Consider the following 14,848-nt stretch of genomic DNA (forward strand, 5'->3'; position numbering starts at 1 on the left):
GTCTATTCCAAAGTCATGTTTGATCTCGAGAGGTTTTGCCAGGTTTCCCACCTGACCTGGTGACATTTGTGAGTATAATCTGTTTGTGTGTCGTGTGTAGTCTTTGCCGTGTGGCCTCACACAACACACTGTAAGACCAAACCTGGTACTTATGTTTTTAAAATCATCCGACAGTTTAAAAAAATCTTGCCTCATGAACCAGGCCTTACTGGTTACCTCAGCAACCCTTTGGATATAAGGCAGAATGAAGGGGAAGCAGATGGATGGATGAGTGGGTGTGTGGATGGATAATACTGTTATGGAGATCCATCCATTTGTATGGTGCAGCATGTGTTTCTCTCTCTGAAGAAATCGGCTAAGTTGACGGAACTATTTCGTTAGTCAACTTTGTCTTCTAAAACATTTTTACAGCTGGTGACTTTTTAAAGCTCTGGGAATCAAAATGATGGAAAGGGTCCGATGAAAACTGCACAAGCCAAATTCTGCATCCTATTGTTGTAGATAAAGCCTCTGCTCTTTCTCTCCTCGCCAAAAAAGAAAAGCCTGCGCTTGATTTTTGTACGCCGCTGTGATTTGAAAGACTGGACTGACTGTTCCTGGAGCTAGAGCTGACTCAGGCACTCTAACCCCTGCGCCCCAAATCAAACAGCAGTGTTATCTGCCAGAGGATACAATCAAAGAAACACATCAAAGCTCAGGCTCTGAGGCTGATGTGATCACATGAATGAATGCAGTGTGGACCCACATATGAACACAAATGCAGTCACCCATTCACTCACTAATTGCACATGAATACCCACTGCCTGACTCAATTAGGTCTTTATCAGTCCTGTGAATCAACCATAGATCTGATTTTTATGCAGTTAGGAAGCTTTCAGCAGGCTGACCATGATCCTGCTTCATCTACCTGATTCTAAGACCTCAAGGGGGAACAATGGACTTCCTGCCCACTCCTGAAATGTCAGTTCCTTCTCTCTTCCTTATCGTCTATTGTTTCAGCTCCTCATTTACACCACAACCTTCTGGCTCCTATTAGTAGTGTAGCCATGTGTGACATCAGCTGTCACATATTCCCATTCCTGGGACTGAATCCAGAACTAATGCGCATTTCACCCCTGAACACGGGGCCTGAGTGTGTGTGTGTGTGTGTGTGTGTGTGTGTGTGTGTGTGTGTGTGTGTGTGTGTGTGTGTGTGTGTGTGTGTGTGTGTGTGAGAGGGGTTGGGTTACTTGTTATCCTCGTGTTGCATGTAATCTCTGATAATAAAGCTGTTGAGGGAATTTGTAAGCATGTTACTGTAATAACACCTCATATCTCAGCCTACCTCGTCCAATTTGGGGGGGTGCAGTTTTCCTTGTGTCTCGTTGACATGAGAAACAGACAAATCTGACATTGTAATGCATAGTGATGGAACCATTAAGTCACTTATTCACCAGCTAATTTACATAGCAGAGCAGAGAAGTCCTAAATCAAATAGATTTCAAAACCTTTTACAAGATTCGCAAATTAGACAAGACAAGCTGTTTATTTTTTTAAACATCCTGTGGCTTTTGGCCCCAAACTTCATTTTAATTTTGATTCCTTCATTAGGCAAATTTGACAGCGGCTGCTTCTACACTAATGCAATTTGCTGAAGATGTCTATGAAAAATTTAAATGTTTGCATGTGAGCGCATGCAGTAAGTATCGCCTCCAAACAAATCAGCATATTCATAGGCATGCATGTGTACACACATACACTCATACACACACACGCACACACACACACACACGCGCGCGTGCATGCTCACACAATATGATTCCCCGTAGTTTTAATCTTCTTCTTGGCCAGAACGTTATGCCTCGAAGATGTTGTCAGCTTTGGACCAAAACCCACCGTAGTTCAAAAGGGAGTCTGAATCAGTGGCTTCTTCTTTGGATATATCCAATAAATAATTTCTGGTGAAAACAATGCCTTCCAGGGAAGTCTGAAAAGTAACTAAGGCAGATTGGTCAATCTTCAAGGAAAGATGACCTCAAGGGAAGACTGGCCTGACTCCAAATGGCACCAAAGCATGCTGCAGATCAAAACACAGGAAAAATAGAAGGAGGATAGAGATTTAAAATGGAAATGATAAAAGCAAATATCAGGAGAAAAAGGTTAACCCAAATGGCATTACTGGTGATGCATCAAGGTAGAGCAAGTCGATATGGCCTCAAATCAAAATCATGATATATTAAGCAGTTCACCTTGGTAACGATAAATGGACGACAACCACCCGTACACGCAAAAACACAAGTTGATATTGGGCTGTGGCTAAACAGCCAGTTTTATAGGAAGTACTATTCTTCTAGATATATTCATTGCAATTACTTCAATTGCTACTTTAAAAAATACTTCAAACTGAGTACTAAGTACTTAAGTTATTGAGGCTGATTGAAAAACTGAAAAAGTACTAAAGTAAAAAATTCAAATTTACAAAAAACACAAAGTATTTAAGATATAATCTCTTATATTTAAATGTCAATTATAAAAAAGCTGCATCATGTAAATATGTTTACATTGTCAGGTAAACAGTTTCTCTATAACGTGAGGTTGTACTGCAGGTTGTGATGATGTGTTACTTTGACTTATTGCTACAGTCTTTCTGAAGTTTGACTTTAGTCTTTGGTTTTGGTCACATCATCCTTGCTGATTTCATTATGACTGATGAAGCATCTTTTTGGGAATGAGCTTCTCTTAGACTAGCTAGCAGCCCGTTAGCAGCCCGCAGGTTACCCACTCGCTGCCCACCAAGTAGAGTGATACAGAGTGATGAGCTGCAAGATGCCCATTCCTTTCAAACTCTTATCGTTCTCCAGTTCCTTGTTCCTCCTTTCCTGTTAAAGACGGATGGGGTGGAGTTACGTGACTGCATGTTACAAGCTGTGGCGCGGTCTCCATTTTTCTGTCATAGCTTCTGTGTCACATCTTTATCATTTTTTTAAACTATCGGACATACTGTAATGGAAAAAATTACATCGTTAAGAGTTTTACATTTTTGTAAAAGTAAATTTATAACCTAAATGCAGGTCATCATGGCGGAGAGTCTTGACTCAGGAAGAATGTTCTTTGTCTGGGGGAGCTATTGACAACAATTTTACCACAGAACTTCACAACATAACAGTCCGTTGGCCTACGTATAACAACAAAAACTAAATATTTGAAAAAGCTGATGTAGTAATTCAGCAGACCTCATCAAAACAGCCCTGCACTGGGATTTCTGGATCTTTCAAACAGGCTGGTTCTTATGGCTTGGCTCAGTAAAAAGATGATAAACAGCTTCTCTAATTTATTGTTGCCTAAATAATTTTTTTTACCAAAAATAATGTAAAATTAATTAGTAAAGTACAAAAAAAATGCTATAACAAATTATTTGTTTGGCAACATGGACCAGTTTTTAAAATAACTGTAAAACTAAGAACCCATTTCAGTTTGAACATGTCGCTGTAGCGGCTGTTCTCTTGTCTGTCTCTTTTTACCTGTTTATGTAAGAATATAGTGAGAATTTTACAGTGAGAAAATCCCAAAAGAGTCTAATGTTTCAGTCATTTTGGAAGGAAGTTTACACTGAAACCTTTTTCACATCCAGCTGGCTGCGAGGATTGTCAGTTTTTCACCTTTAAAAACAAAGGAAGAGGGACGTAACTACTGTTCACCATCAGTGACTGTGGGGGTACCATGTCTCCTGTGAGCCAATACTGCAGCACTGACAATTGTAATTTGACAACAGCTGGCAAAAAGCTCCAGAGTTGTTTAAAGTGGTTGCAGTGACAAAGTTTTACCGCAGGATGTCATTTTTGCTCAATTTCTACATAATGCACCTTTAAACCCCTCAAAATCAAAGATCCTAGAGTGGTCCTTCTCGTTTATGGAACAAGACACCAGCCTGTTCTGCTTGAACAAGGCATAACAGGAAAAAATGAATGTTTAAATGCCATCTGTCCTCTTAATAAGTGAATAACCAGCTACATGACAGAGTGGCGATGTCCCACGCTTTTTGCAATGACTTGAACACAGCAGCAAAAGATCAGCTTGTTGATACAGGAGGGCAAGAGGAAAAGGGCAAGCTACAAGTGGACTGGTTGGACTTTGTAAATGCGAACGGCATACTGAGCAAGCCCACAAGAAGAATGCACATGTGGCAGAGGCTGGCGGAGCCGAGACGGGCAGAGTCAGGATTTGTATGCGACAGGAGGCACCTGTAGGAGGAGTGTGTCTGGTCTGTCTGACGCTCAGTGATTCTCAGTGGGTAGGGAGCAGAAGCTGCCTCAGTCGGAGGGAAGAGACTTATGAGTTTTATTGATCAAGGGTAGCTCTCTCTCTCTCTCTCTCTCTCTCTCTCTCTCTCTCTCTCTCTCTCTCTCTCTCTCTCTCTCTCTCTCTCTCTCTGAATTTGGTAAAATATTTTTAAATGCCATCTTCTCAATGAATGTTTGGAAACATAAAACTGTCTCACTCAGTCCATCAGACCCACCGTAAGCAGACATCACAGAATGTCAGGGCTACAAGATGATTATATCACTTCCACATCGATGAAATCAAGAAAAATTCTCTCACACACGCCCCAGTTCACATAACACACAAGAATCTTCCTTAGATTTACTGGAGCATGAAGGGATTATAACATGTCTATACTGTCAGGGTCCATCTTTGAAACCTTTGCTTGGAAATTGTGCACTTACACACAGATGTATCACCATGAGACTGTATCTCTGTGATTTAGCAAAGAAACCTGAAGTGAATTTTTGCAGAACAGAACATGAACATAAAGTTGCCTTGTGCTGAACTGTGCTGAAAGATTTTATAAAGTGAGCAGTGAATTGGGAGTTTGAAAGAAATGGCATTGAGACAAGGTCTGAACTCTGGGGCCAGTAGTAGAAGAGATTTGTTTTTTTTTTCTCTCTTTCCTTTTTTGTTTCTTTTGTTTTTTTATTAGATGTTGGCAAATGCTGTGACCCAGAAAACAGATGTATGTGGCCGAGTAGACAAGGTTTGAAGTCATGGGGGTTACTGTAGACCAGAGAAGTTGCTGCAGAAAAAAAGACACTGAATTTTCATTTCTTTGCCAGCAGCCTGTGTGAGTGTGTTGCAGGTCATCTGAGCAGCCTGTGGCTTACTGTTGCTGCAGGCTCTTCAACTGTGTGACAAAATTCTAAATCTATTTACCAGAGCTCTACCATGGAGTCACTTTTTATGCCATCAGTTATAGATATTCAATATACAATGCCATTTCAGTGCAAGAGAAACCAAATAAAAACAAAAGTAAAACAGGTTGTTTGGTGTAAAGCTAATCAATAACTACTTTAGAGAAATAGTTTCATTTTCTTGTAAAATAGCAGGATTATTCTGGAGGTTCACAGAGAAACTGCGTATTGAAATAAGATAGGTCACCCTGAGCTGCATTTGCATGCTAAACATCAAAAGTGCCATCATTTCCTCTCGCCTAGATGCTAGACCATTTGCCGAAGCAAAAAGACTGCTCTGCATGTCGGTCTAGCCACGCTCCACTGGAAATTCCACAGCCCTGGCCATTCTGGTGGCAGGCCAATAACAGTGCTCTATTGGTTTAGTGGACCAATCACAGCGCTCTATTGGTTTCGTGGGTGGGTTGTTACTGTGACTGAGCAAAACTGATTTGGTAATGACTTGTTTGAAAGTGCTTTGGCATCACCTCTGGACTATTTAGACTTTGACTTTTCTTTGAGTCAAGAGCAGGTAGAGGTACTGAAGTCTTTTATTTAGAAAAAGGTAAATTTGCATCTTATTCAATGGTGTGTGGGAGACTGCCCTGTTCACTGACATCCATAGCGGTGAGTACATTATGTTGTTTGTTGCCCAGTAGCATGTGGAGACAGTTTGAAAGACAACGATAATTCTGCCACACAAATAAGAGCCGTCAATGGGTCAGACCCCTTATTTACATTAATAGGATGGCTTCCCAAGTTAATTGCTTGGGTTAGCCGCCGAAAGACAATAGACAGGGAAATGGTATGGGCAGAAAAAGCCACAGAGATACACATCACACTCTAAAATTAGCATTCATGGACTCACCCACTGTGGCTTTTGACCGCGGAAGGCTGTGTTGGTTTAGCACCCAGGAGAGAGCAGAGCATGTCAGTGACTGAAAGCTAGCCATTAGCATTAGCAACTCCACAGCATGTTATTCGGTAAAACATCAATGTTGCAACTGTAACCTGAGTGAAGAGTGAAGTCACGTTGCTGTCAGCCGATCAGATGTGAAATGTTTGCCAATCGTGAATATTAATGAGTAAGACCCCAGATCCTGGTGTGTTGTTGAACAAACTTCTACTTCCCTAAACAAAAGTGCAAGACCTTCTTGTTCACAGGGTAAAGACCCACAAGGCCTTCATTCATACTACAGACCACAGCAAAGTACTGAAAGCTGTGTTGTGAGTGGTTTGCACATGTAAAATGTGAATCAAGCTACCAAAGCAGTAAAGTAAAAGTAAAACATTTCATTTGTCTTTCTACACTATTAAACCACATTTCATTTGGGTTGAATGTTCAGTTTATTAACAGTTTAATCTAGGTATTCCATGCTGTAGTTCTTTTTTAAAACACAGAGCAGTTTTGTTTACCTGTTTTCCCGCTACGTTACGTTTGCGGCTGCAAACTTCCTCAGGCTGACGCTGATGATGGCATCATTTCCTTCTCCATTTATCCGCGGGCAGCAGAGGACGTTGTCACTCTCTGCTGCCCGCTCTCCCCTCTCCGACGATGCAGTCCCATGCGCGGTCCAACGTGTAAACTCCATCGTCTCTGTTCATGGTCCCACATCCACGTCTCCTTATCTCGATTGCTTCCTTGATCCATCTTTGGTATTTCTGTTGTTCGGTGTTTACGATCCTTGTGTTGTCCCAGTCTATGGCTGTGTCTCAATTCAGGGTCTGCATCCTTCGAAGGACCCAGCCCACCCGGCCGACGTGGGCTGCGTCCTCCGTCGGCCGGGTAGACCGGATGTTAACGGCTGTGAATTTGGACAGGCCTAGCCTTCATGAACTCCCTCGGCGAACGTTCCGTCGCCTAGCAACCGTGGAACCGCTGGGCAGAAGGCAGAAGGAACCTTAAACGATGGAGCTCGACGTTTTATTTAGCTTTTTAACCCCCAGAAACCCAAATTTAGAAAACAACTGCAAAATATTTTTTAACCTTTCACATGTTGTTCTAGGAGGCCAGATAAACGGGCCTATTTACACATTTTAACAGCCAATAGTGTTGCAGAACTGAATAGGACCTATTAGCAATGTAAATGAAAAGAAAAAAAATGGGGAAGGTTTATTTTTGTAGACTTAAATCTGATGTTGTAATACTACAACTGTGGGTCTCTGGGGGTTAATCATTTCCTTGACTGTTGGAGAGCTAATTCAGAGAAAATACTTTAGACTAGCTGAGCCTGAGCAAAGATGTGATAATAGTTTTTAATACTTTCTAAGGGTCTTACTTTGACCAAAACCGATTTATCACCTTTTAAGACTTTTCAAGACCCAGCGGATACCCTCTAGTAAACAATTCTCATTTGTAAACAAAAATAAAATTCAAGAGTTTAATGCAGAACTGATTTTATTTAGATATTTCTTTTACATGTACATGTTTAATCTTCATTAACCATTTTTTTCTAGCAAAGTAAAAAGCTGTCAAAGTTCTTCCTTCTCTCCTGTGCTCTCTGCTGCTCTGCAGCCTCATGTCCTCCCAGATCAGCTCCAGAAGCTCATCGCTGGCACCTTCCCCTGGATGCCCATTTTCTCCAGAATAGTCTTAACAAACATGTAAGAAAAGAAACAGGAAGAGAAAAGAGGACAACGGGTTATTCCTTTCATGTTTTCGCAGAAAAAAATATACTCAAACGAGTTTTTAAAATATGAGATGTTATTGTACCTCCATTCCACAGCCGCCGAATACTTTGCTCCGGTGATCATGTGGTCCATCTTCGCCCTAAGCTTAATAAATTCCCTGGTTTTCTCTTTTGGTCCTAAAATACAAACTTCTATTAAAATCAGGGGGAAACGTAGCGGGAGAAGTACGACACCGAGCGCGGCCGAACATACGAGCCGAGACCGCAATACAAGCACTTTTACTGTAACATTTCTAACTAAAATAACGTTCATGTATCACAAAAAGTCCTTAAACTGACAGTTTTCAAGTTTATACTTACATTTATAAGCGCAATCCTCTCCGACAGCTCCCGCTTCACTGTCCGCCATTGTTTTTAAGTTTTTCTGCCGGCCTGCCCGCAAGGCATCTTGGGAAATGCTACCTATTGAAGGATACACCCGACCCATCCTTCATTCAGGCGAAAAGAAGGCCGCATTCGTCGACCGCATTTGAAGGAGTCTTCGAATTGGGACAGGCCGAGTCGCGGCGCTGTGACGTAACCGGCCGACGAATCCGGCCGAGGTAGGATGCAGACCCTGAATTGAGACACAGCCCATTACATGGTTTTCTCTTGTGCTGTGATCTGTTATGGCTGACTTCTTTATTGTGCTTTCTGCTTCTTCTTTTGCTGCTCTTGTGTGTTTTCAATTTGCCTCTTTCTCACACTCTTATCTATGTTCTATTGTTCGTGTGTTGAGTTGGCGTCCGGTTTCTCCTAGGTATGTTTTATTGCAGAGTTTGCATGGGATTTTGTAAACAACTCCACATTTATGTCTAGCTGGTATTTTGTCTTTTGGGTGTACTAGTCTGTTTCTAACTGTTGTGTATGGCTTTGTTGGTGTGTTTATGTTGTGTTTTTTCATTGTTGCTCTTATTTTTTCCGTTATGCCTTTGATGTATGGTAGGGTTATCACTGGTTTTGGTTCTTGTCTTTCTGGGTTTCTGGTTCTTTGCTTTGGTTGTTCTTTTCTTTCTGTTGTTGTTTGTTGTTTTCCTTTGTTTATCGCCCATGTCGGTATCTGCAGGTCTTTAAAGCGTGTTGTATGTGTTTGTCCTCTTGTTTACGGTCTCTTTCTTCTGTTATTATGTTTGCACGGTGATATAATGTTCTGATTACTGACATTTTGTGTATGGTAGGGTGTTCTGATGTCCATAATAGATATTGGTCTGTGTGTGTTGGTTTCCTAAATGTGTTTATGTTTAGGGTCCTGTCAGTCTGCCTGGTTATTTTCATGTCCATAAATGCTATGCTGCTTAATCTAGGTATATTTGTGTCTTCCTACTGGCATTTCTTTGGTAAAGGAGACAAAACACAGATGACAATTGGGCCTCATTACCTCCGACTACATAAGCATTATGAACTGAAGAACCAGGGGAATGACGATGAAAAATCAAATTTAGAAGTGACGTTTAGGTTGTTCTGATGTGACAGCATCTTGTTGCCAGATACCTGTACACTCCTGACAAATGTGTTTGTGACAGCAAAGCTGGCTGTGCTCCCTGAAGCCATCAATGTTTCTTCGCGCTCTAATGAGACACGGCACTGTTTGAGCATGAAGATTCAGCGCTGTGGCAGGCCAGGACCGATGCCAAAATGACACAGAAGATAGAAGCAAAACACAAGAACGAGTCATCTTCTTTTCTAGCCAACATGACTCTTTTCCTCCTAAGGTAAATAAATAGATTCAGACGGGTGACAAATTAAATGACAGATCAACATAAAGTCCCCTCAGTATGGAGCAGAATAAATCAGAACACCTTCAGTGAATGGTGATTCTCAGATTGGTTTAAAGGGATACTTTGCAATCTTTGGTATGTTCTTACTGTGTCTAGTTTCTAATTCCATTTTTGGTTCTTTTTTTAAAACAGGAAAGATTTCTCTTTACCTTGCTGACAGTTTCGTTTGCCGACTGCAAAACATCCTCAGAGCTGACGCTGATGGTCGCGTCACTTCCTACTCCATTTATCCGCAGGCAGCAGAGGACGTTGTTGCCCTCTGCTGCCCGCTCTCCCCTGTCCGATGATGTAGTCCCATGCACCATCCAATGAGTAAACTCCATCGTCTCTGTTCATAGTCCCACATCCACGTCTCCTTATCTCTATGGCTTCCTTTATCCATCTTTTGTATTTCTGTTGTTCGGTGTTTATGATCCTTGTGTTGTCCCAGTCCATTACATGGTTTTCTCTTTTGCAGTGATCTGTTATGGCTGACTTCGTTATTGTACTTTCTGCTTCTTGTTTTGCTGTTCTTGTGTGTTTTCGACTTGTTTTTCTCTCGCAATCCTTTCTATGTTCTATTGTTCGTGTGTTGAGTTAGTGTCCGGTTTCTCGTATGTATGTTTTATTGCAGAGTTAGAATGGGATTTCGTAAACGACTCCACATTTAAGTCCAGCTGGTATATTGTCTTTTGGGTGTACTAGTTTGTTTCTAACTGTTGTGTATGGTTTAGTTGGTGTGTTTATGTTGTGTTTTTTCATTGTTGCTCTTACTTTTTCTGTTATGCCTTTGATGTATGGTAAGGTTATCACTGGTTTTGGTTCTTGTCTTTCTGGGTTTCAGGTTCATTGCTTTGGTTGTTCTTTTCTTTCTGTTGTTGTTTGTTGTTTTCCTTTGTTTATTGCCCATGTCGGGTATCCGCAGGTCTTTAAATCGTGTTGTATGTGTTGGTCCTCTTGTTTACCGTCCCTTTATTCAGTTAACATTTTTGCTCGGTGATATAATGTTCTGATTACTGACATTTTGTGTATGGTGGGGTGTTCTGATGTTCATAGTAAATATTGGTCTGTGTGTTGGTTTCCTATATGTGTTTATGTTTAGGGTCCCGTCGGTCTGCCTGCTTGTTTCCTTGTCCATAAATGCTATGCTGCCTTCTGTTTCTGCCTCATAAGAGAACTTTATGTTGCCTGTGTCATCAATGTTATTCAAGAGTTGTGTTAGTGTTTCTGTTTGTCCTTTTGGTATGATTTCCAGTATGTTGTCTACATAGTTTCCATAGTTTTATCTTGCAGTTGGGGGGGGGGGGGGGGGGGCAGTGGCTATGGCTTTTTGTTCTAGATCTTCCATGAAAAATTTGCCCAGGGTGGCTGATAATGAGTTACCCATGGCGAAGCCTTCCAGTTGTTTGTATATTGTATAATTGTATGTGAAGTAAGTGGAGTTAGCTACCAGTCCTATCACTTGTGCTATGTCATCTGCTGTGAGGTTTGTTCTTTTGTGTAAAGTTTTGTCTTGTCTGATTCCGTTAACTACTATGTCTATGGTTTTTTGGGTTGGTGTTTTTGTGAACAGGGATGTGACGTCGTGTGAGATGAGTATATCATTATTTTCTGTTGTAATCTTTTTTAGTTATTTAGCCAATTCTATACTATTTTTGCAGCGTTGATCTGTGTTACCTAATACGGGACTGATTTATTTTGCCATGCTGTATGTTGGTGCACCTATGTTGTCTACTATTGGTCTAAGTGGGGTATTTTGTTTGTGTATTTTTGGAGTTCCATAGATTCTTGGTATAATGTTTGCTGTAGGAATCCAGTATTTGTACATTCTTTCTGTTATTTTGCAATTTTCTTGTAGTGGCTTCAGTAATGTTTTCATGCTTTTCTTAATGCTTTCTGTTGAGTCTTTTTAAGTATTCTGTATGTATTTTTGTCTTCTAGCATCTGTTTCATCTGTTGTTTCTATTTTTCTTCGTCCATAACCACTGTGGTTCTTCCTTTGTCTGCCGGTAGAATAATTATCTGTTCATTTTTGAATGATGCTGTCATGGCTGATTGTTCTTCTTTTGTAATATTGCTGTGTTGAATTTTACCTTTCTTTAATATCCCAACTACATTATTTCTGAGTTCTGCTTTCTTTCCCTCATCTGTGATCTGTTGACATGCTAGTTCTGTTGCTACAATAAATTCTTCATATGGTATTTTCTTTGGTGTTACTGCAAAGTTTAAACCTTTTTTTAATATGCTTTCTTCTGCTTCTTTTAGTTTGTATTGTGAAATGTTACATACCCATGAGCTTTGTGTGGTGTTATCTTGTCTTTCTTTTGTCTTTTTCTTGTTGATGAGTTTGTTTAACTTCTTTATGTGTCTTTCTTTTACTTTTGTGAACTCTTTTTCCTGTTTTTCCATCATGTGTCCTTTAATTTGTTCTTCTCTTTTTCATCTAGTTTGTAATTCCTTGTTAAGTCCAGGTGTCTTTTTTCCAGTTTCGTTTTCCACACGCTTCTGTTTGGTTGTGACGTTTCTTATCCTTTCTTTGAGTTGTGCTCTCTGTGCTCTTTCCATTATGTTCTGTGCTGTCTTAGTCCGGATTGGTGTTTTCGGCTGTAGGCTTGTTGGCATGATGTTTTCGTCCCGGCATTTTAAATTGAAGCAAAGGTGGTTCCTTAGACGTGTGCGTTTTTGATGTGAACATTCCAAACGCCGGAAGTCCTTTGTTCCTTGTTGTCCATATTTTTCTTTAAACATCTTTGGTATGTTCTTACTGTGTCTAGTTTCTAATTCCCTTTTTGGTTCTTTTTTAAAACACAGGAAAGGCTTTACCTTGCTGACAGTTTTGTTTGCCGACTGCAAAACATCCTCAGAGCTGACGCTGATGATGGCATCACTTCCATCCTTTCCTGTGTTTTAAAAAAGAACCAAAAATGGAATTGGATACTTTGCTATCTTTTCATATTTGTAAATATTTTACTTCAGCCAGTTTGTGCATAAATAACCCTTTACTTGGTTAATGAAAGGTCACCTAGCCCCCGTCGCCTCCTGTCACCAGAATATTCCACTTGCAACTAATGTCCGCTCTGTTGGGCCGACATAGCTGGCGCTGCAGAATAGTTCCAGCCCGTTTCCTACATGTTTAAGATCATGAACACAGCTGATTTGTTTAATTTATTGATGGACCACTCCTGTAGAAACTAATGAAAGCTGGGAGACATTTCAGCTGTTAGAGAAAGGTGTTAGAAAGATGAACGTACCGCAAGGAGATAGATTTTACTTTTGTTTCTACAAAGGGGCACTAGGGGGTGCTAACAGCAAACCAAAACTGCCTAGTTCCCCTTTAAAATCTCCACGCTGGCAGATCAGGGGCCACAAAGAAAGGCCCTGTGGGCTGCCTATTGAATTGACTTAGACTATTGTTTATTAGCTATTGCGTGACATTTGATATTTAGGACCACCTACATTCCTAACAACTGTTTGAGATCATTTCTCCTCAGGTTTTTTTTTGGGACTGGTGTCACTATTGCAGCTTACAGTCCTTATAAACATGTTTATTGGCTTTTATTGAGCTCCTACTTATTGTTGTGTGCTTTCTTGGCTCAACAGGGTCTCCCAATTGAAGAAAGGGGTTGTGGTTGTACTATACATGAGCAGGCAATTGTAGGCCAAGCAAAGTGATCACTCTTTGAACACACAGGATAAAATCTTCATTTGCGTTGGTAAAATAGAAGCCCTTCATTGTAGATGTGTGCTATGATGTGATATTGTTTTAACGTATGCATCTCAATAAGACTGAAGCCCTTTGTAGAAGACGCACAGTGCTGGCAAATCAGCGTAATACTGCCACCATGGAGTGTCTTAACTCGCCATAGTGGTATGGCGATGCGGGAAATTTGCATATGTACGCTTGCTGGTAATACAGCCGCAACACCAGACCTGTGAATGCATATTCCGCCTTGGCGCAACAGAGAGAGGTTTCATGATGGTCATGTGCGGAATTTCTGTCGAGTTCCGGCCAGCAACTATATTAAAAATTAAAGTAAAAATGGTCTGAAAATCAAGCTTTTTCAAACAGAACCGACTGAGGTGATAAAGTGGAGCGATGCAGAGCTCCAGCAGCCTCTCTTTGCTAGAGCTGGAGCCCAGATCACCTGACTGTTCACGAGGACTGTTGGGGACAGCCACCTTTAGGAGCAGCTTGTGAAAAACACTTAAAATCATAAAAAATATATAATGATCGTGGGTTCGATCGTAATAAAAACTGTGCAGTGCAGAAACTGCCCCCATACCCAGGGGTGGACTGGCCACCTGTGAGTTCTGGAGAATGGCTGGTGTACTCTAGGGCTGGTATTGGTGCCCCACCCCCATCCCCACCCCATGCACTCGGACCGCCAGACAGATGCAGATAATCCAGGGCTGAATTTTCATCCCAGTCCGCCGCTGCTGAGACCTGAGAATTTACTAAAGCATACATCGTACATTAGGCAATAACTGTTATAAGAACTATCAAGCCTCTTTTCGAAAACAATGCCGCCAATTTGCCGCAACGCTGAAGTGGTATCAGGGAGCCTTTGGTGGTTTATAAGTGGTCAAACAGTGGCGGTAATATGGTGCAATCGTGCCCTTTTTACAAAATATTATCCAATGATGGTATAAAAGGGGTATGGGCCAATAAGGATAGGCAGAGCCACAGCTAACATTTAAATTCAGTCCTCAACAAACTTCATTGGTTAAGTAATGATTTTGAATAATTTTCATCAAATGAGACCCTATTGATGTTCTAATTAAAACAAGCATGCTGCGTGCTCAGGTGTGACGGCCACACAGTCCATCATTGGCTCTCACTAGTTCACTAATAATCAAACAAAGCCGTTCCCAAAGGCATCAGTAACTTGTTATTTTCCCTGCCTGCTTAGGTTATTTCAGACTAACCTTCCTTTGTTCTTCAGAGCTTCTTTATTTACAATAAATTAGTTGCAAAGTCAGGCTTTACCTCACACTGGCTTCCTGTCACTGAGTGCACCAAAAACTCTTGTCCCAGTTCCAAAAGAAAGAAGAATAAATTTCAAAGTTACTGGGGCAAAAAAGGGTTAAAATCTCACGCTAATGTCCACTGTGACCTTCAGTGTTGGGCAAGTTACTTCAAAACTGTAATGCATTATTTATTACTTGTTACCCTCATTTTAAAGTAATTCATTACATTACAATATTACTGATTTTAAAA

The sequence above is a fragment of the Nothobranchius furzeri genome, chromosome 9, assembly GCF_043380555.1.
Source record: "Nothobranchius furzeri strain GRZ-AD chromosome 9, NfurGRZ-RIMD1, whole genome shotgun sequence".
Lineage (NCBI taxonomy): Eukaryota > Metazoa > Chordata > Actinopteri > Cyprinodontiformes > Nothobranchiidae > Nothobranchius > Nothobranchius furzeri.